The 20,736-nt window shown below is 37.4% G+C and overlaps 2 long non-coding RNA genes across 6 annotated transcripts in view; one reads left to right on the top strand and one right to left on the bottom strand.

The window, feature by feature from the left end:
• The window catches only part of LOC309625496, a 764,549-nt gene that overhangs the window by 357,833 nt on the left and 385,980 nt on the right, over positions 1–20,736 (top strand). For all 5 annotated transcript variants that reach the window (XR_014242525.1, XR_014242526.1, XR_014242527.1 and 2 more), the window contains exon 2: positions 8,395–8,456. This is a non-coding gene — a long non-coding RNA (uncharacterized lncRNA). The remainder of the gene's footprint in view (positions 1–8,394; positions 8,457–20,736) is intronic.
• On the bottom strand, positions 2,865–16,603 carry LOC309625526. Its single transcript, XR_014242565.1, has 2 exons — positions 9,047–16,603; positions 2,865–8,747 (listed from the first exon to the last, which is right to left on the bottom strand). It is a non-coding gene; the product is annotated as an uncharacterized lncRNA (long non-coding RNA).

Genomic DNA, 20,736 nt, shown 5'->3' with positions numbered 1-20,736 from the left:
GGACACAGGAGTATATATCTACTTGGCAGTCATGAGCAGAACTAATACATGCTAATACTAATATAATAAATCACATTAAATTATAAATTCAGAGGAATTCAAAGAAGAGAGCTAATCATGTGTGTTGGGTGTCAGTAGGAAAGAGAAACATGAGAAGGCTACCCATGTTGTGATGAGAGAATAATGAACGATGCATACCTTCTTATATTTAAGGGTTAAATAAGAAGACCACTTTGACTAGAACAGAAGATTTAGACTGCAGAAAAAGAGCTATGGAATCATATTTTCAGAGACTTTAAATATTAGCAAAGGGATTCTAAACGGGAGTTTTGGAAAGCTGGAAAATAGGGAACAAAATGCTGCAAGTGGCATTTTAACAAAAGAATTATGCAGGATAAAGTGCAAGAGGATTTTGTTTGGGCTCTCTTTCTCTCTCTTTCCCTCTCGATTTTTCCTAATTCAGTTTTTTATTTCATCAAAATTACACATTGACATAGTTTAAAGTGGCAAACATTCTACAGGGCTTCTTATGAAAAACAGTAATCCTCTAGCCCTCTTTCTTCTATTCTGCTTCTTGGAAAAAAATCATACTTGTTCATACTTTTAACTTCAGATTCTTTTTGTTTACCTAGCTCTACATAACATGCTTATATTGCTATGTCCTGCTTTTCAGGCAACCACTTCCTGTCTTCCTATCCTTCCAATGTAGTTATTTGAAACCAATTTTTCCTCTCTAAGATTTTCTGTATGTTCTGATGTTTTGAATTTTCACAGAGATATGCCCTAGTGTGGGTCTGTTTTCATACACTGTGCTGGGCTCTCGGTAGACCATTTATGTTGAAATCACATGTACTTTAGTTCTGGAAAAAATGCTGCAATTATGTATTTGATGACTTCCTCCTCCTATTTTCTCTCTTCTTGGGTCTTTTTGTTATTTTGAATGTTCCTCTAATTTTCTTATTTTTTACGCCTATTTTAGATGTTTTGTCCTTTTTCTCTTCTTTCTGAGAGATTCCTGTGGTTTTATCTTTGATCCTTCCAATTTTTTTTTTCCATTTTTGCTCTCTTGCTTTTAATTTCCAAAAGCTTTTATTTACTCTCAAACTTCCTTTTTAAGACAACATCCTTTCCTTGTTTTGTAGCTGTAACATCTTTTCTTATCTATCTGATTATATATAAATGGCAGTTGTGAAATTCTCTTTTTCTCCAAGTTTCTGTTACCTGTGATCCTTGGTCTCCAGCTTTTCCATTAGAGGCTTAAAAAAAAATGTCTTAGTAGTTCACTCAGATTTAAGAAGAAGAAATACAAAATTTCAGGGGGAAGTCTGAGCTCATAGGGCAGGCATATCCTCTGGATCTTTAGGATCATCTGGCTGGGTTGCTTAATAGGTAACACCTGAACTGATTACTTTTCTAAAGCTTTCCTCTGAGCTTTAGAAAAGAAGTCCCTTTAAATCTCATGCTTTATGTGTGTAAGTCTGGCTGACCACATTCTCAGATCTGACAAAGGTGGGAGTCTCAACCTTCAGGATATACACTGTCTTAATCTTCCCAGTTTCAGTATGATATACCTGAAAATCTCAGTCAATGATAATTAGCTGTTTTTTTTCAAAAACACACCTTTAGTCCTCTTGCAAGATTAGGGAGGGCAGTGGCCCAGCTGTACGGAGTGATAGAAGAGATCTAGACACTTCATTTTTTCTTAGCCAAATTTTTAATTAATTCTATATTTTTGGCTCCACCTTCAATCCATTTCCGGAGGAACATTGTACTGTGGAATTCTGAATGTTTTGAGAGTTCTGTAGGTTGCTTTTTGGCTTCCCTACTTCTGATTAAGAATTCAGCTTTTTTATGTCTTCTGTGTCATTTACCATTCTTCTATTTCTTTTCTAGCTTTCAACATTTTGCTGTTATTGCCTTTAACCCAGCATCTTTGTTCTTGGGGTTTATGTTTTAAAAATCCTTTTACACTAATTTTTGTGCGATTTGGAAAGGGATTGGAGGAAAATATGAATAATAAATTTTCTACTTTTAACCAAGAGTTTCCAACTGTTTTTGCCTTTGTTTTCTTGGTGTGGGAATAATGGAGACAAGGCAGCCAGTTAGAAGGTGATAATAGGAATAAGATGTGAAGTGAAGAGTATTTGGACCAGAGGAGTAAAGATAATGGATGTTTTCAAAGGAAGACTCAACAAGATATGCTGACTGATTTAGATGAAGGAAATAAAGAAAGGATTCAAGGGTGATGTCAAGATGTTAAATTGGGTGACTAGAATAATGGTGGTGCCACTGTTGGAGATTATTAGGGTAGGACTAGAAGTTGGGTTTGAAAGAAGATAACCTGAAAGACCGTGTTTTCTCCTGTTTTTGGCTTCAAAATATAACAAAGTTAACATTGTTTGCATATAAGACAGAGATTTTCCCTCTGCTGATTGCATGTTAGGTTCCATTAGGATTCAGCTGCAACAACCAAAACCTGCTCCAGCTAGTTTAAGCAAAAATGTTCTAATATGGGGAATTAAAACTTTTCAATAAAATTATTGAAAGTACGAGAGAAGCAGACTCTATGTTGACCATCCAAGAATAATTTCTGGAATAAGATGCTGAAATGACATGCCACTACCTAGGCTGCAATCATGGGTGTTGGGAATCAAGAGGAAATCATGGGAACTGTGTTCAGGAATCCAGTGCCATAGCTGTGGTCCAGTAACCATGATACTACTGCCAACACAAGTGTGTCTTAATGCTTACGAGGAGCCAGGCATCAGAACACTTCTATAAATACAGCTAACATCTTTATAACCTTGTTTCATTGCAACAACCAAAATATCAGCAAAGCTGTTCTTTTTTTTTTTTTTTTTAAATTTTATAGCTACTTTATTTATTTATTTATTATTTTTTATTTTTGGCTGTGTTGGGTCTTCGGTTCGTGCGAGGGCTTTCTCTAGTTGCGGCAAGCGGGGGCCACTCTTCATCGCGGTGCGCGGGCCTCTCACTGTCGCGGCCTCTCTTGTTGCGGAGCACAGGCTCCAGACGCGCAGGCTCAGTAGTTGTGGCTCACGGGCCCAGCTGCTCCGTGGCATGTGGGATCTTCCCAGACCAGGGCTCGAACCCGTGTCCCCTGCATTAGCAGGCAGATTCTCAACCACTGCGCCATCAGGGAAGCCCAAAGCTGTTCTTTTTAACTTCCAGTTTCCAAAACTCATGCAAGTGCATGTCATTAATGGGAATCAATTTCACATTCAGAACTCTAGCTTCAAGGGAGTCTTGGAAATGTAGTTTTTAGCTTTCTAGCCGCTGAAGCAGAGGGAGGTATATTGGAAGGGTATTGGAATGAATGCTGAGTGTGAAGTCACAATATGGAACATAATCATTCCCTTACTCAATGTACATAAATATTAACAAATAATAATAAAAAACCAGCATGACCCCACACAAATCCAACTATCTGTTGGATAAGTGAAACAGCACTTCTCACTCAAAGGGAAACCTCTGTCCCATTAATTGTGACTACATCTCTGAGTGATACTCATTTCCCTTTTTGTTCAATCACAATCCTACCTTGATATTCTATAAACTAATGAATAAAGTATAAATTTATAGGTGTGATATAAAAAGCATAAGGGTATAAAAGAAAAAATTAAATAGGTTAATATACATAAATGTACATAAAATAAAGAAAAAAGATAGCTAATGAAATCTATTACTTCAACTAGTCACAAGACCATAATTAATATTTAGAACTTCCTTCCACTACTATGCCTTAAATAATCCATTTTCCTTCAGCACTTCAGCTGGTTTTTTACTTTACTGAATGAAGGATGACTCCACTCTTAATTCTTGAAGGGATATGATTCCTTGGTTGTCCTACCAGTATTGCTCCAGGCTTCTAATCAATTTTACTATTGGACATGAAAGTGTTAGGGGCACCCCTAAATAACCCCTTGGATATAGATACAAGCTTCCTTGACCCATTATCTATCTTATTTCCCCTTGTGGGTTAAGATCAAATACCCTGGTCAATATATTAACCTACTTTTTTCCTGTTGGTTCAGTGACAATAGGAAATGAAAATGGCCATCAACTTTCAGTTCATTTTCATATGTCTCCTTGGTGGAAGCATTCTTCTCTTAGAAACTAATACCTCAAAACCAGCAAAGCCCAAAGTTGCAATGATGGGAAGCAAAAATTTTCCAAGTGAATTATAAGGTATAATAGTGAGAGAAATCACAAACCTACTTCTACCTCTTGGCTTCCAAGTACATGCATTCTGGTTATGGGAGAAATGGCATCATGTATAATTGCAGATTTAGAGCACATTTCACATCATACAGGTCAGTGTCAAGCTTGCAAGTTGTCATCCTCCAGTTGGTGCCACAGTTAAGTCTGTAAAGGCCAATTCCACAATTCTATAAGTCCAGCTGCTTCCAAATGATGGGGTACATCAGTGAATCCCATGGGTCTCAATCCACTGCTTCACTTTCTTTTTCTGCATAGTGACTTCTTTGATTACAATAAGAGGATATTGTGATGACAAATATGGCATAAAATAAGACTATGAATGTGGGCTTGTAGATGCAGGTCAGGCAGGAAAGACACATCCTTTCTGTTCTCTTCTAGTGAGAAGTAATTTCTATCCACTCTTTGGGGGATGAATCCAGTGTTATCAATTAGTAGGAACTGGTGCCATAGTGGGAGCTTAGCATCAATTTCTGCTATTGGAAGACAGGGTAAATCCTAATGGTTGAATGTGTAAATAACGTCAAGCCCTGCCACCATGGCCAGTTTGTCCATGGGTGCTTTGGACCAGTCCTGAGAAGTTACGGAGAAAAGCTGATTGAGAGAAAGGTTTGATACATTCTCACTAAAGGACCCTTTCTCCTTTGAATTCCTTGGATGACAATTCACAGGAACACAAATATTCTTAAATTCTAGGCCAATTCTGAGAGTTACATCCTTCTGTCTCTCCTAAATGCCTTGATATCTTCATTCAACAATCTTTTTGAGGGTATATAATGTATCAAACTATTCTTAACACATGGGTTACAGCAGTGAGCAAAATCTTGGCCTTATGGTACTTCCATCATCAGTGCTCTAACCTTGTTCCTTTCAGTCCTGGCTTATCCAGGCAAACTGATAGCTATGGACCAGAAATCAATGTAGATCCCTACCTCTGGTCATAGCTCTTGCCAGGCAAAGTGGACCACCTTATGCCTCTCAGATTTCTGTCCACTGGAGATTTCCCTTCTCTGCCCCTCAGTGGGGCTTTAATGTTGCCGATATCTATTTAATTTCTATTGCAGAAATTGGCTGATTAGCTCAATGGATAAGAGCCCAGTGCTAATTTGAGCACAAGATGGGGGATCTGGTTCCTTGGGAGCATATCACATATATTTGCCATTGATTACAAAGGGGATCATGAAAGAGTGTGTGAGTAGAAAAGCACATACCTATCAGCACACACACACACACACACACACACACACACACCACCCCATAGTTCATTTTATTCTGATAATAGCTTTGTAACTTCATTTTTACAAATGAAATGAAATAGTGGAAAGGGCACTAAACGGAGTCAGAAAGCTTAGCTTATGGTCTTGATTTCACCATACACTTGCTAAGAAAATCACTTAAAACATAATCCTTTGTTTCCTCTCCTATAAAGATTGTAACATTTGACCTATTTCCCAGGATCATTGTAAGTTTAAGATATGAAAATGCTATGAAATGTGTTATATAATATATGGAAAATACATGTGTACCAAGATATTGGTCAAAAAATTATTGCCTAAATATCAAATAATGAGGGGATAATTAAATAAATATAGAGGAATAATTCTGTTTTCAAATAATATTTAGTAACTTGGGAAAATTTTCAGTAAGTATGTTACATGAAAAATCTATCCAATAAAACTGAATTATAAACCAAAGTATGAACAGAACAAAGTCATAAAATTTTTAATAACAGGTTTTGAAGGACTGTGGGTTAAAGAATTATAGGTTATGTTTGCTTTTTTCTTATTTTCCTATAATAAATAAACATACATATACATATATCAGTTTATTTTTTAAATGACTTCTCTCTGACTATAAAATCAAACTTGCTAATTGTAATATATATAAATATACAAATATATACATCATTTAAAATATTTCAGTGCAACTTGGTTCTTTGATAGAAGTAACAGATTATTAATCTACTGTGAAATGTATATCTATAGTACACAAAAATACTTGATAGAAACCTCACATTGAGCTAATTTTCTTGCAATGTTTAGAGAGTAGACTCTCTTAATGATTAATGCAGGGGATAGAAAAGTTAATTAAACCAAGCTCTCTTCCCCTACTTTCATTCTATAGAGTTGTGTCTTTTAAGTTGCCAAGAAATATATGAGGTCAATATTACCATATTCTCCATTTTACAGCTAAGAAAACTAATACACAGAGATTAAGTAACCAATTCAGGTATAAATCAAGGTCACATAGTTGGTAAGTTGCATAGATTGAATTTGAACCCAAGCAGTCTAGCACTGTAGTCTGAGCTTTTCATTTCTATGCTGTAATGGATGTTGCCTCCCTCCCAATTTCCATTTGTTATTTCCTATCTGTAATAAGTAAGGCATAGTCCTTACACAGGAGCTTTACTAATATAAACAAACACATTAAAAAGCAGCAGAATAAGTTAATTCATTTATGGATAGAGTTATGGAGGAGCTAAGAGGCAGGTGCTACTTCTCCTGGGCAGAGAGGAGAAGCATTAGATAAGGCTTCACAGAGGAGGTGACATTTGACCTGAATATTGAAGGAAGAGAAGTGGTGGCTAGGAAGACAAATAAGAGGGCACACGGGCAAAGTTATCTATTAACCCCTGATGAAATGACCTGTGTCTTAACTTTATATTTTCGTTTTTGAGCATGGTGGCCATCACATGGTGAGCAAGCACTCAAATGACTCTTATATGTAGGTAAGACAAGAGATGACAAAAAGACCCAAGGAGTTTTTTGGGGGTGTGACAGGATGATCTCACATATTGCCTTCCGTGGTCAAGAAATGCTGATGGTGATATCTGAGTTGTTTCTTCTCCCTGGATCATCTTGTTCCTGTAAGGCCAATAGAACATGCTGTGCCACTTTGTAAAATCTCTCCAAATGTTTTGGATTTGGAATTTTGAACTAAAGTGAATCCTTTCATTTATTCTGGGAAAAATATAATTTCTTATTTAGTCTTTTTAAAAGAAATAATTAGAAAGCTTTGCAAAAGCAAATTTTATCAGACAATAAAAAAGGTGCAATTCTGATGAACCAAGAAGAAAGAAACTCAAATGATATAGAATATAATTTCTTAACAGATTGATTTAACATGCAGAGGTAAGGCACTTAACACAGTTTGCTTGGGGTTTTTATTGAATCCATCATGTCTGAAACCTTCATCAGAGTCAATACTAAGGATGGATATGTCTGTCCCAGATTTTTCAGTGTAGCCAATGAAAATAGGAATTACCTTCTATATTTACTGATTATCCCCTTAGAATGTGAGGGGCTGCGTTTACAGCAACTAGAGGAAGACCCAGAGATATGTTTGTTGGATGTACCAGGGTTTGTGAAAGGCAAAAATACTATTTATGGTTTCTACACTTATATTATGTTGTCAACAGAAATATGCAGACTTGGAAATCCCACATCTAAACTTGATTCTTGGTAATTCATATCTTTATATGTTAATAGCATAGTAGTGCTATGGATTTAGTCCAAGAAATCAAGTGTTTCATTATGGTTCACTCTTACTACCCTTGGACAGAGTTGGCTTACGTTAATGAGGTTTTGGGAACAAAATCATCACAGTGACTTAGAAACTGTTCTCAAAGCACTGGCTGAACCACTGAGATCTTGTCTTGAGAAAGTGTCATAGAATTATTAAAGTGATTGCTGTATATTATTGGGGGCTGTCATAAAGAATGTGGTATTTTGGGATGTTGGAACAAAACTGAAAGCAAAACAAATGTCAAGGTTTCTGAAGAATCCCTGAAGTAGAATATATTGCTGGCTTGAAGTGAAAGGATAAGAAGACTGGGAGAGGCCTTAGTAACAGACAAGTGGTATAGTTGTAGAAACTTGTCCTAAGGAAATAATTCAAAAGAGAAAGAGAAAAAACTATCTTCATGTAAATGTTTCTTGTAGCTTTACTTATATTAGCAAAAATATAATTCTTTTTATTAAATCTCAACCTAGTTCGTAACTAACTACCTGCTCTGTTTGACCTTTATATGGATGTCTCCTGAACACCTAATGTCCCTTTGCACCCAACCAGTCATGTTCAAGACTGCATAATAATTAGTGAATATGCCCCTCCCCACTGCTTCCTAAATTACACTTCATGCATTTCTTTTTCCAGGATAATGGATTATTGTTGATCCCACCAGTCACTTGCCAGATAGACTCAGATCTGCCTCTGCGGTGAGTATTTTCTATACATCGCCGTTGTGCTCTAATTTATTGCTTCCCCATGTTTTTTTTTACACTTTATAATAACCATTATAAATGCCATTTTTTCCCACTTTCTCTTCTCTAACCTCAACCTCAACTGTTCTGTACATGTTGGCACACATTCTTAGATCCCATCACCATATTGATAGGAAATCCTATGTGCCTGCAAAATAAACTCCAAACTTCTTAGCATTGGGATATTGGCATAAACATCCCAGTGAGCTCTCCTATTCCTTATTCTCCAGTCTAGTCCTCATCTACCTTTTTTTTTTTAATTTATTTTATTTATGGCTGTGTTGGGTCTTCGCTTCTGTGCGAGGGCCCTCTCCAGCTGCGGCGAGCGGGGACCACTCTTCATCGCGGTGCGCGGGCCTCTCACCGTCGCGGCCTCTCCCGTTGCGGAGCACGGGCCCCAGACGCGCAGGCTCAGCAGCTGTGGCTCATGGGCCCAGTCGCTCCGCGGCATATGGGATCCTCCCAGACCAGGGCCCGAACCCGGGTCCCCCGCATTGGCAGGCAGATTCTCAACCACTGCGCCACCAGGGAAGCCCCTCATCTACCTTTTTAACTCTGTGTTGCGTGCATCCAGACCCTGTACCCATTGAATGTGCCTAACACTCCAGCCTCACCGCCATAACATTTCCTTAATGTCCATCCTTCCTAAAGGTCCATCCTTTCCTTTTTCTTATTTTCCATTTCTTTGTAATCCTGTCAACAGTTTTTTTTCTTATATGCACTGTTATGATGATGCATTTTGTCCGAAACTATAGTTGATGAGTTGTTCACATATCTCTGTCTTCTTTAGTGGCTTATAAGTTCACTGAAGGCAGTGATCTTACATTTCTCATCTATGACCTTATGCCTACTTCTTTCCCAAGTAAAATCAGTCTTCTGCTTATAATACATCTTAAAGTATATTTGTTGCACCATTAAACAAAATATTTTATTAAATGATATATAATTTGATATAATTGTAAGTACAGATTCATGCAACCAATGTACATTGAGACAGTCAAATTGAATATTCACATTTAAACTTAAATAAATCAGTTGAGAATGAGGGACAGTTGCCAACATTTATTATGAAGAAACTATGTGTCAAGCACTTATCTATTGCTGACCCATTGGATGGATTCAGTTGCTAATTCAAATGTATGTATTGTGGGTCTGCTGTGTCCCAGGCTCTATACTGAGAACTAGAAAGATAAGATACAGCTCTACCCTCAATCATCTTACAGTATAATTTGGAGAAAGGACAATAAAAGTGACAATTTTAATATTATATAATAGGTACCACAATAGAGAAGGGCAGAGGGTACATGGGACATGTTAAGAACATGTTGGGAATGTTAAGAGAAGGCTTGTCCTGGAATAGACAGGACACTGTCTATTCCAGGTAGGGACAACCAATGGAAATGTGTAAAGAGGACATTGGCGCTTGGGTTATATACGGAGTTAAATAAATACGGCATGTTGGAAGAGAGAGTGTGTATGTGTTGATGGAAGCTGAGGAAGTTGGTGATGAAAGGAAGAGGCTTGAAAGAGAAACTGGGGCTGGGAAATGGGGTAATGGAACATCTTGTATTGATCTGAAAGTTTAATTTTTTTTCAGAAGAAAATGGGAAGCCACTGAAAGTTTTGAATAGGGAAATGGCATAATTAGAATGCTTAGAAAGTACATTCTAGGCACTTCACATACGTTATCTCATTTAATCCTCTCCTTACCAGTTAGGTGGTATTTATCCCCGGTTTACAGAGGAGAAAAGTGAGCCATCTCTTTTTTCCATTCCTCTCTGTGCTGTCTTTCATCATTTATCTTTCTGCTTCCGTGTTGCCTATTCAAAGAGGATTTTTCTGACAATGCTGTCTAAATTTCTTCTTCCATGGGGGAAAAATAGAACCAGGGAGCTGGAAGGAAAAGGGGATAGGAATTTAAATAGGTCGGCCAGGGAAGGCCTCATTCAGACGTTGACATTTGGGAAACTTTAAAGATGGTAAGGCAGTTAGTCATGAAGTTATCTTGGAAAAAATGCATCCCAGGTAGTAGTATCAGCCAGTGCAAAGTCCGTGAGGTAGGATCATGCTTAACTTGCTCAGGAACAGCAAAGAAAATGGAACTGGAGCATATTCCATGTTCCCTTAATAGGATACCTTTAGAGAATAGGAATGCAATAAATATTTCCTGAATAAATAGATGAATAAATGAAGAAAGGTCATATTTCAGGTTCTCAACTTGTTTGCTCAGTCCCAAGCCCATACATACCCTTTCAATTATAATTACCCTGCCTCTCGATACTTAATTCCTGCATGGCTGAGATCATTTAAACAGTGTTGAAAAAAGTAGAATCTTTATGAATGAGTATTCATTAAGGATTCTGTACAAACCCATCTATAGTTTATGTGCAGATGGGTGTGCCATCTCTGCAGACAAATACTCTTTCATGTGTCTTTACAAGAAGCAACAGTGACACACAGTGGTTGACTGAGTGAATCAGACATGTACTCCCTCCAGATATCCCAGGAGGTATAGCAGATATTTCTCAGACTTTCTTTCTTTGGAAAGTTGGTTGTCTTGTTACTTCAGGCAGGTATTAACTACCCAATATATTCAGCATATCCCTTGTTGTAAGCTGTCAGGCTGTGACACAACATCACATAATGTGACGTTACATGATACATAATACCTGAATTAAATAAAAAAAAGGCCCAGACATTTCTTTCAGTGAAATAGTAAGTAGGTATTCTGAATATTTGGGGTAATTGGCTCTAGGAAGAGAGAGGCATCGTTATTTCAGGCTCCCTAGTGAGCGTTAATTAGCCATATTGCTTCATTGTGTGACAAAGAGAATGCTGCTGGTAGTGCTAAATCTATAATGACACCCTGGCTTTAGGAGCACAGGTATTTTAAACTACCTTGACTGACTGACATGTAGGTAATTCTATTCAGAGCCTAGCAGTGAACTCAGGCAGTTGGAACTGTCTTTCCTCCGATGAGCATAAATTTGTTGTTGTGACTCTGAGAGGTTTCCTCTCCTTTGTTTCCCCATCTCCCCAGTCCCTGTAGTCCTCAAACTGGGGAAAATTATCAAGTATTCGCAATGGCAGGCCTGTGTTCTACCTGGGCATTAAGAACAAGACGTCTATGTTTTTGAAGCATCAAGTTCTACAGAATAGCTCTTAACATTTAAAGATGGGCCATGACACTAGGAAGGGCTTTCTGGGGCCCTGTGAGCCCCTTTAGTCCTTTGCTTGCAGATATGGCAGGAAGGCTACTTGCAGAGCAGGAAAATTCTTAAAGGCTGAGTTTTCTGGGACCAACATTCAACATTTTAATTTTTTGTTTTAATGATAATAACACCAGAAATAGTAGGCTGACTAGCAGTGGACAAAGCACCAGCATAGAGATTCATGTGTCTTTCCTTGGATAATGGGTGAATTGTCCTGCACGTAGGGAAGTGATGCTGCTTGATCTCTATCTCTAGGAAGTGCTTTTTGATTTTCTAGACTTTTAGCCAGTTGAGACAGTGGATCTTCCCTATCATCCTCTCACCGGTGTTCTTGTAGACAAAGCTACCTACGCACAAGATAGATGGACAAAGCTGTGGAACGGTCTATGGTTGAGGGTCAAAGAGAAGCTGATGCACTCACATTTGCCATCTTAGCCCCAGAGAACACTAGGAGCTGGATCTTGAGAGTCTAAAGTCTGTGCTTTCCAACAGAGCTCCTGAGATGCTGAGCTGAAAACACCGCTTCTTTGCAATCACTAAAGGAAGGTGCCTCTAAATGATTCTTGCATCTTCAATTAAACATGAACTTCTTTCAATGAGTTTATAAGAGTCTGTCTATGAACCGTGGATCCCCAAATTGAACTGAGTATGTAACTGAGACTGGTGTTATTTAGGCATCAATGCAATGTGGGTGGAGGAAGGGAAGATTAAGAAACTCAAAAGAAAGCAAGAGTTATAGCATCATACGGAGACAGGAAACTCAAAGGACTGCCTTCCAGCCCTGTACACATTTTTGGTGGGGGCAGCACTAGCACTTAACAAGAATCTCTTTCTTAAGTAATTTTTTGGTTCCTTTCCATTTGTTTTCTCTCCTTAAAATAATGATAATAATTATAGTATTTATATAGTATTTTATGGCTAAATAAATGCATGTGTATATATTAGCTTGCTTGCTCCTGATTTTATTGACATAAAATATTTATTAACTCCCATTGGACAACAAGTCATTTGCTTAACATCCCCCACTCCTCATCAGGTTAGATTCATTCTTCTTCCTGTTTCACTAACTCAACTCAATGTTTTTCTGGATTAAAACAACAACATCAAAACAAAGCAAAAAAAAAGTTATCTGCTCTTATCTCTTCAATAGTTTATCAGAGTTTTCATATTTATAATAATTTTTTGTGGGTCCAAGAAAGAGGATAAGAAAGGTGAAAAGAGATGCTGTGGGGAAGAGAAGGTTCCTCTCCAGATGAAAAGGCTTAGGGCTAAGTTAGAGTTTTATACTAAGTGAAGGACACTTCCATAGTGGACTGGTGCTTTCCTCTTCTGTGGCCTGTGTTGCAAAACTGGAAAGAACTCTGGAATGTGGCACAGGAGGAGTTTCTAATTATAATTTTTCAGATTCAAAGGATTATAATTTTCTCTATAGGTAAGCATTACAAATTCCACACACCAAAGATTTATTGACATGAGATTACATGGACTTTTCCTCTAATAATACATTTTGATTGGCTGCTGCAGGCAGAAACTCTTATTGTTTGTCAGGATTCCTGTTAAGGGATCATCTTGAAGAGGTAGGTAAAAATGACATTAATTTGACTCTTATTGAACCCTTGAATTTTCCCAAATGAACGGGAAAACCTAAAAACCGTATCAACCACAAATTTTAGTGATTGTGGTTGTTTTTCACTTAATTTTATGTATTTTAATTTTTTGGCAAGTGTACCTTGTTTTGCATAGTGAAAATAGAAATAAATTACTTATGACTACTGTAGTGTTTTAGAGCTTGGAGAGAATTTAGAAATAATCTAGATTTTTCACAGTTGGAGGACCTGAAGCCCAGACAGGTCAAATGACTTGCTCAAACTAGTTATGGAGGTAGTTTGGAACAAAACAGAAAGTGGAACCTAGTTCTTACTATTAGTCAAATGCTTTTCCTGATAAAGCATTTAGCGAGTCATAATTCTTTACAAGCTGCCATTGGCCAGAGAAATTACAGGTGAACCCATACATTCTGAGGTGGCTTTGCTTTTCTCTTTCTGGCATCTGTGTGCATAGTGTTGGAGTCTCTCAACCCCCAGTGCTGCAGGCTCACATCTGTTTGAGACACACTCTCTCTGCCTCTACATGAGGCTGTTCTAGGCTGGCCTTTTACCTCATCAGCCTCATTGTGTCCCCAATTCTGAGGCTGTCTTTTGGCCTGACTTTCTATTTGTGGTCTCTCTGGCTTCAATCCCTAAAGCTGGGCTAGAAATAGATTCACTTTTAAAGGTAGTAAGAGAGGGTGAATTTTGCTAAACTATTTTCTCCATTGTATTTGATTTGAGATTTTTATAGGGAATTAATATTTTAAATCAAGAAGAATGGGAAGACTAGAAAGAGGATAAATGAAAGACAAATGGAAATGAAAACAGAACTAGAACTAGAAATCCTATGTTGGCAAATCTCAATGTTGATAGATCAGACAAAACAATTAAATCAGAGGCTAGTGAACTACCTTATATGGCACTAAGCAAATTATAAAGTTCTTTCACATACATTATATTATTTGATTGTCATAACAGCTCTGTAGGGGAAAAAGTGATTATAAATACTTTATAAATAAGAAAACTAAGATTCAAAAAGCCATAGTCACTTATAACACAAATAAATTCTCTTTAGTTTCAAGGAGAACAAGGTATCTGTGTACTACTATATAATACAAATCCGTCACCTTTATTAGAACAAGAATATACGTTCTGTATCTTACTGGTAGAGGGTTAACCATCTTTGCATATGAAAGATAGTATGTTTTTTATTATCATCTATTGTGGTGTTTAGTAATGCTTCAATATTTGGATTTGTAAAGCGGGTACTGTAACTTAAATACCCACAATTTAAGTCCCTGCCACCAGGTAAATAAAAGCGCTTTGATTGCAGATATTGTCCAAAGCATAGAGATTTATAATATTTTTCAAAATAAGATTCATTTTAGTTCCCATAGGTGTTAGTAGATATTCATAGATAAAGGTTCCATGAGAATCTGGGACAAGAAAAAAAAATCTCTTCTTGATATGAATATTTTTAACAAGGCCATCAGCTTGAACTGATGGAGTAGAAGCAACATTGTGATCTTCAGAAAAAACCATTTTACTTCAGAATTGTGCCCTGGAATCTTCAGGCTTAATTAATTTATTTCAAGGAAGGATTGAGGGGGAAAAATCTACTTGCCTGGCAGCATATCATTCCTGGGGGAACATGTGTTTACATTTTGTTAAATTATACAACTCCACAGCAGTTATTGAAGAGCTAAAGATATATTCATATTGAACTGTAAGAAACCACATGTTGATAGTGAGCCCATTTTGTGTCTTGGCTTGTGGAAAAGAATGTGAAAATGCCTTACTCTGTGTCATTTTATTTTTCCATCTGACAGTACTGATACACTGCCGCAGGCAGTCTAAAAATAATAGCATGAGGTTAACTGACAATTGCAGGTGTATTTACACTGATATTCTGATATTAGCATGTTGCTTAAAAATACTACTGGAGGTGATACAGTATGCATCCAAATAAATTTTCTTTATTAGAAAGGAGAAACTGGCAGAAAAGACAAAGATTCTTTCAAATAATTGATAGAAAAATGCAGCTATTTTAATAATCTGCCACAGTGATCTGATTTGTTTCTAAATCTGTGCTCTGTGGACTGAAAGCAAGAGAATCCATCTGAGAAAGGTGTTGTCCAATGTCCCTTCCCCCACACACGTCTACACACACACTCACATACATGTGTGTGCATACATACAGCAAACAGTTTGAGAATTGTGACTGGAAACCTTCTAAATCTGTTAAGAAGCCTCTTGTCTCTGTAACATTGCATCTCACCTTCCAGATCCACTTTCTGCCCTTCTTCCCAGTGACTGGTTAATAGGCTGTCACTCAGATTTGGATTCAGCTAATGGGAGGTACCAACAAGATACTGGAGTTACTTTGAGGTATTTATTTCCCGGCAACCCCCCCGAAGGGCTCTAGGTCTGTTCCTCTAACAAAGGCCACAGCTACAGCTCTCACTAGGTTGCAGGTGGATCTCCCTACCCCTTGCCCACTGGGCAAGAGGAACTAATAGCCTCCTGCGGTCACCAGGCCCAGGTGCTCTCTCCAACCCTGGTTGCTTCTCTTAACCCTGATTACATCCTTGTAAATAATTCTTTTAATTAACCCTTTCAATTACTCTGTTTGAGTGTGCTTTCTGTTTCCCATGAGGACCCTGAACTGAAAAAGATGCTGTGTTCAGGCACTGTATAGCCCCTGGGGTTATAAAGGCAAACAAAGCCCAGACCTCCCCACAAGGAATTGCTCACAGCAGAGAAGGAGTTATATACAGTGATGGGGAAACATAGCAAAAGGTTATCCAAGTCAGGTTGAGAGTGGTGCTAAGGGAAGAATTTTTGGGGAAGAGATGATGCTTGATATAAAACTGTACGTTATTGAAAAATTCAAATATGCAAAAATAAAAAGACTATTTTAATAAACTCCTAGGTAACATCACACTGTTTCAACAATCATCAATTCCATCAACTCATGGCCAGATTATTTGCCCTCATCCACTTCCCCACCCCTTCCCTAGGATTATTTTTTAAATGATTTCTGGACAATATATGAGTTCATCTCTAAATATTTCAGTATGTATCTCCAAAACATAAGCACAGTATCACCATCCTCAAAAAAATCAACTACAAAGCTTCAACATGATTAGAGTTCAAAATTATCTAGTTGTACTCTAAATGTTCTTTTTTTCCAATTTATTTATTTGCATCAGAATCAAGTAAGGCATATATTATTATAATTGGTCTCTTCTAATTTATAGGTCCCCCTCTCTGTCTCTCTCTGTCTCTCTGTCTCTCTCTCTCTCTCTCTCTATATATATATATTTCACAATTTCTTTGTTGGAAAAACCAGGTTATTTGACCTAGAGAATTTCCCTCAGTTTGGATTTTGTTAATTGCATTCCTGTATTGTTGTTCATTATGTTCCTCTCTATATCTCATAACTTGATAGTTACAACTGGAGATTAATTTGACTCAGACTCAATTTTTTTTTTTGATGGAGGGAAGTATTATTTCCTAGATTGGTGATATGTATTTTTGTCAGAAGGAATATAATGTCTGGTTGTTTCTCTTTTTTGATGTTAAAAGCCATTGATAATCATTGCCCTAGGCTAGTGGTTTTCAAACTTCAGTATTCATCAGCATCACCTGGAAGGCTTGTTAAAACCCAGACTGCTGGGCCCCACCCCCAGAGTTTCTGATTCAGTGGTTCTGAGGAAAGATAGAGAATTTGCATTCCTAACGAGTTCCCAGGTGACCCTGGTGCTGCTGGCCCAGTGACCACACTCTGACAACAGTTCCAGTTAGCTCATTAATTCATTAGGGGTTCAAGGCTCATCTTGAACATTTCACATCCCACACCTGGAATCAGCAATTTCTCCAAGGATCCCTGGTTCTTTTTAGTGGGGTATCCTATTTAGAGCCCACATTCTGAGGGCTAGAGGCACTCATTTTGACTGGGCTTGTCCTTGTTTATAGACATTTTGGAGGATAGAGTTAGGAAATATTTTGAAAAAAGTAAATCATGAGTTCATATTGATACTTCCAATTCACATCCAAGACTATAAGACTTTTACATAACCTTATCCATGTTACACTAGTATCTCCTTTCTCTCACTGTGAAAAATCTCTGTTTTTAATAACACCAACAAAATTCTCATTTGTTTATCCCATACTAATCACACAACAATCTTGGAATAACAATATCAACATGTCTACCAACAATTGATTTCCAAAACCAGTATAATTTTTTGTTCTGTTGTTGTTTTGTTTTACTTTTAATCCTTAGGGCATATCCCACCAGGGATGCAAAATCAAATTACCATGTTTTAAAGTCACTTGAACTAGTTCCCTTCTGTGTAGCTATGCCCCCCACTGGTTATTCAGTTAGGTAATTTTTATACTTTTATTTTTAAAGTTAGTATTTTGGTAAATTAAACTTGTTTTATAATTATGTAATATATGTATAAAATTAAATCTTTGAAGCAAGGAATAACAAAGAATTCTAGCTTTATCTCTGATTACGTTGTTCTAATTCTTCCCTTCCTTCCTCTACAAGTAAATTTAAAAGTTTTAAAAATATCTTTTGGCATTTAGGAAGATTTATATTTTTGTTTTAATGATTACCTTTGTACTAACATTATCTTTATAAAATATCCATCTCCCTTCCCTCGTTTTGCCTATTGACTCTGACTATTGTTTCCTGCTATAATAGTGAAACCAGCTGCTTACCACTTTGTTCTTCTTTCCTGCCTCTCATCCAGCAACTGCTGATGTAGTATCCTTGTAAACAGAATAAATACCTATTAAACGACCAGTGAGTTTATTGTACTTCTCAGTTTTTGATACTTGTACCTTATTTATATTGTTAGAGTACACAGCCATTATATTCTTACAACCATTAGCCTTAATTCTATAGAAAAAAAATATGTTATGCTTACTTCTAGTCCTTATGCCAAAGCTTCTCAAGTTATTTTTGTTATATGAAGCTCCTTCTATGACAGATTCTTCAGGAAGAGTTCAAGGAAATGATATTCCCCGAGCACTTGCAAGTTCATAGTAATTTGTAGCTTTTCCGCCTGAAGTTCAGTTTGTGTCCTTGCTTATGCTTTCTTTTATTGAGTAATTTAAATATAATATATCATTGTATTCTGCCATACAGATTTATTGCTGAGAGGTCTGATGACAATATGATTTTTTTCCCTTGGTATTTTTGTCTGGATGTCATTATATATACATATACATTTTTTCTTTAAGTCTAATAATTTAGTAGAACTATGTCTCAGTGTTGGCCTTTGTGGATTGTTTTCCCAGTTCTGTGATATGCCTTTTCAATATTTATTTTTAAATCTTTTTATTATTTCAGAAAAGTTTCCCTCAAGTATAGTTTTAGTATTCCTTCTGTTCATTGCTTTGGTTTTCGTCTTCAGAGGACTATTATATTTATATTGGATCTTTATCCATTGATTACTCTTGAACACTTCTTAAAATAATCGTTCTTAATTTCTGATATCTATAAAACTTTGCTATTTTCCATATTCTGTTTCTCTTAAAGCGTATTCTGATATGTTTATTTGCTTTCGTTTTCTTAACTTTGTAGATAATTTTTTTCCTTTCACTTTTAATTCTTTCCTTTAATTCTCTTCTCTCTCTTTTTAAATCTTCTTTTTCTCAATCATCTCACTTATGAGTTTTCACATTCTGATTTATGTTGTTCTTTATAGGTTCTATCATTACTTAATTACTTTTAGTTCATTTTGAAACATTAAGCTTTTTATCTGTTTTGTGGGCATATTTTCCTGGTATGCTTCCATTATCTGAGGGGTTTATTTCACTCTCTATTCTCTCATTTTTATACTATTTTTATGTGGGATTCTGTAGTTTTCTTTGGCTGTTGTTCATTTTAAAGTGAAATGACTTTTTCTGTACTTTTTGATGAGAAGAGTGGGCTAGAACAGCTACCTCTTTTGCCACTTTAATGAAGAAATGGCCTTAAACGTTCTTAGATATTTCTCCTCTGTCATTTTCCCCAATTTTCTTTTCTCTTTTCTTTTCTTTGTCCTCATAGTGCCTGTTCTGCTCACTTTGGTTTATAATCCCAGCAGGTTCTCCTCAGTGCTAAGCTTTGCGATGTAAAGGTTGTTTTATCTGTTTTGAGACTTTATAGGCCTCAGACCCCAAAGCTATCTAGGACCATTGATCATATGTTGGACATCTTGCACTCATCAATTGATCTGAAACTTTCAAAATCCTCTCCCATTTTCTCCTGCTGTTCTGAACAAGGCCCACTGTGCTTTCCAGTGAATACCTGATAATGGGTTGGGGGTTTCCAGCTCTTGGGGTTATCACTGTTCCCTTTGCCTTTTCTCTGATTTCTCCCACATGTTTATTTATTTATTTATTTTTGACTGTGTTGGGTCTTTGTTGCTGCGCGTGGGCTTTCTCTAGTTGCGGTGAGCGGGGGCTACTCTTCGTTGCGGTGCGCAGGCTTCTCATTGCGGTGGGTTCTCTTGTTGCAGAGCACGGGCTCTAGGCATGCAGGCTTCAGTAGCTGTGGCATCTGGGCTCAGTAGTTGTGGCTCGCAGGCTCTGTAGTTGTGACACACGGGCTTAGTTGCTCCGCGGCGTGTAGGATCTTCCTGGACCAGGGTTCGAGCCCATGTCCCCTGCATTGGCAGGCAGATTCTTAACCACTACACCACCAGGGAAGTCCTCTCCCACATAATTTTTGATACTGTATGGGTCTTGTAGTTTTTATTTAGCCACATCCAATCATCTTTTGGATTTGTGGGTAGATCTTGTAACCTAGTGCTATTGTAGATGTAGTCCACGGGGTCTTGTTTTTCCTACTATAGTTGCTCTATTTTAATGGGAGGATTATGGGACCTTCCAGATTTTCCAGAATACTTGAAAAATCACCTAGGTGTGTAGAAGAGAGGGCTGGAAAGAAGGGGGCAAGAAAGAAAGAGAAAGACTTCCAAATAAAAATAGCAGGTGGGAAAGCATGAAGGTGTAAAACACCGTGATGCAATAGCAGAGCTATTTTCTGGTTCGGTATGCCTCTAGTAGGGGGTTTGTGTGAGGTAATGGAAGGAATGAACCACGGAGACAGATGGAGCTGATCACAATGAGCCATGTGTGCTAAACTGGGAAGTTGGAACTTTAATGCTATAGGGAGCTGTTGAAGGGTATAAAGCAAGGAGTTGACATTAGATTACTAATTCAGAAAGGTTTCTCTGGCAGCAGTGTAGAGAATGGTCTTGAAGTAGTCCAGAGGGTAGATAGGACCCTTCCTCCTTCCGCATATCCGGCAACTATGGCAAAGCGAGAAGTGATGATGGACTAAACCAAGGCAGTGGCAGATGGAGCAGAGATGCTGTTTGTGAGGTTAAATCTACAGGGTGTATGGTTAATGTTGAGTATGAAGGGATGGGG

Source organism: Balaenoptera borealis (genome assembly GCF_965194805.1).
Source record: "Balaenoptera borealis genome assembly, chromosome: 3".
Taxonomy (NCBI): Eukaryota; Metazoa; Chordata; class Mammalia; order Artiodactyla; family Balaenopteridae; genus Balaenoptera; species Balaenoptera borealis.
This window is presented reverse-complemented; position numbering and strand designations above follow the sequence as displayed.